Here is a 1989-nt window from a genome sequence, read left to right on the forward strand (position 1 = left end):
TGATGTTTTAAATTGGGGCTAAGCAGGCCCATAAACTTTTTTTTTGTTTTTTTTTGGTTACTCTTCTGTGACGTTGAATAGTTGACTTTCCTGTTTTACTCAAGAATTGAAGAAAATTTGCAAATACCCTTCAATCTTATTTATCTTTTTCAGTCTTTTCTGTATATACAGAAATACAAATGTGAATGAAGTGGAAGGACAAAAATCAAATAGCTTGCCCTTTGTTTAGAGGGAACAAGTCAATTTGGAAAGGTCCCAGTGTTGTGTAAGTGTTTTCAGTGGCTGAAGCCAGGGAGCTCAGGTTACATTGCATCTCCTGTGTTGGGGGTGGGGACAGCAAGTGACACAGCATACTTACGTAACCGTGACTTCAGGGGACAGGATTAAGCTGTGAATGAACCTCCCAAACCCAGGAATGTGATATGAGAACATAGCCTTTGAATTTCTGTCTCAAGTTTGACTTGAAAAATCAACTTCAGAAACATCTTTATCTTAAGATAGACTTTCATTGCTCTCAGAACGTCTCTCCCCTGACCTTCTGTTATTAAGTTCGTGGACATATAGCATTATAGAATTAGGTGGGGGCTCCGAAGTCTGCGAGTGCAGCTGTGCACAGGTAAGTCACTTCACCCGCCTGGTGCTGAATTTCCTTTGGGTTGTGCAGCCGGGCCGCGTTGAAACCTGGGTTCCTGGACGTTGTAGCTACCACGCAGCCTGTTTCTGGAAGCTTGATGTTAAACTCCCTCTCCTGGCAGGTTAAATTCATTGCAAATTCTCTAACTCTCCTTTGCCTCCCAACAGAATTTTTAGATTTAGTAAATCAAGTGGCATTTTCATTTTGTGGATGGGGCAAAATGGACTGGAAAGGGTCTGACGTGCAGAGATGTGATTTTCTTGGGGCAGCGCGATGCCGCTCTATGTGTGCCAGGAGGTGCTGAGCCCGTTTGAAACTCTTACCAGATTTGGGTTCTTTCTTCACTGATGGCAGAGGCCTGTACTTTTTACTTTGGCAAAGTTAGAGCCACCATCTTTCCTTTCACTTCTGAATCCTTGACCTTTTGCTTACAGGATTTGGATCTGATACCCAAAATAGGACCAGCACCGTGAAGGTGTGGAGTTAGAAACAGATCTTATTTAATGAGTGTCCTCAGGTTGCAGGTGGGAATACTGAGCCGGGGAAGGGGTTACGTGAGTTGTTCAGGGTCGTCCAGCTGGGACAGGAGTTTAGGTGTCTCACTTCCCAGTCCAGCTCTCTGTTCGTACTTTTGTATTTATTTGAACCATGACATTTAAAAAATAGGAGTAAACATAACCTTAAGAAATTAGATGAGAATTATAAAGAATATTATTCCTTCTTGTATGAGTGTAATTTTCACCATTCTTGTTTTTGGGAACTGCTGATTTTGTGGAACCTCTTGTTTCTGTAAATTGCTTAAGGTTTTTTTTTTTTTTTTGAGACGGAGTCTCGCTCTGCCGCCCAGGCTGGAGTGCAGTGGCCAGATCTCAGCTCACTGCAAGCTCCGCCTCCTGGGTTTACGCTATTCTCCTGCCTCAGCCTCCCGAGTAGCTGGGACTACAGGCGCCTGCCACCTCGCCCGGCTAGTTTTTTTTGTATTTTTTAGTAGAGACGGGGTTTCACCGTGTTAGCCAGGATGGTCTCGATCTCCTGACCTAGTGATCCACCCGTCTCGGCCTCCCAAAGTGCTGGGATTACAGGCTTGAGCCACCGCGCCCGGCCGGTTTGTTTGTTTTTTTTTTTTTTTCAGATACCTGGTCAGGAGGAAGGGGGGTTAGATTTTATTAAAATATGTATTTTCTATAATAAGTCTCTTTTTTTCCCTTAAACTTTTTTAAAAAAGATTTTAGAGATAAAGTCTTGCTATATTGCCCAGGCTGGACCCAATCTCCTGGGCTCAGGCGATCCTTCCGCCTCAGTCTCCCAAGTAGCTGGAATTCTAGGCAGGCACCACCATGCCCAGCTAATTAGAA

General features: G+C 43.9%; 1 protein-coding gene across 14 annotated transcripts in view; it reads left to right on the forward strand.

The window, feature by feature from the left end:
• Positions 1 to 312: 312 nt before the first annotated feature.
• CLIP1 (CAP-Gly domain containing linker protein 1) overlaps positions 313 to 1989 on the forward strand; it is a 129933-nt gene continuing 128256 nt past the window's right edge. For 3 of the 14 annotated variants that reach the window (XM_017890332.1, XM_017890353.1, XM_017890372.1), the window contains exon 1: positions 328 to 616. The gene's annotated coding sequence lies outside the window, so the exon portion shown is untranslated. Of the gene's footprint in view, positions 617 to 1989 lie in introns of all 14 variants that reach the window. The other 11 variants (XM_017890392.1, XM_017890399.1, XM_017890401.1 and 8 more) reach the window with 9 other exon arrangements.

The sequence above is a fragment of the Rhinopithecus bieti genome, unplaced genomic scaffold (genome assembly GCF_001698545.2).
Source record: "Rhinopithecus bieti isolate Rb0 unplaced genomic scaffold, ASM169854v2 scaffold_574, whole genome shotgun sequence".
Classification (NCBI taxonomy): domain Eukaryota; kingdom Metazoa; phylum Chordata; class Mammalia; order Primates; family Cercopithecidae; genus Rhinopithecus; species Rhinopithecus bieti.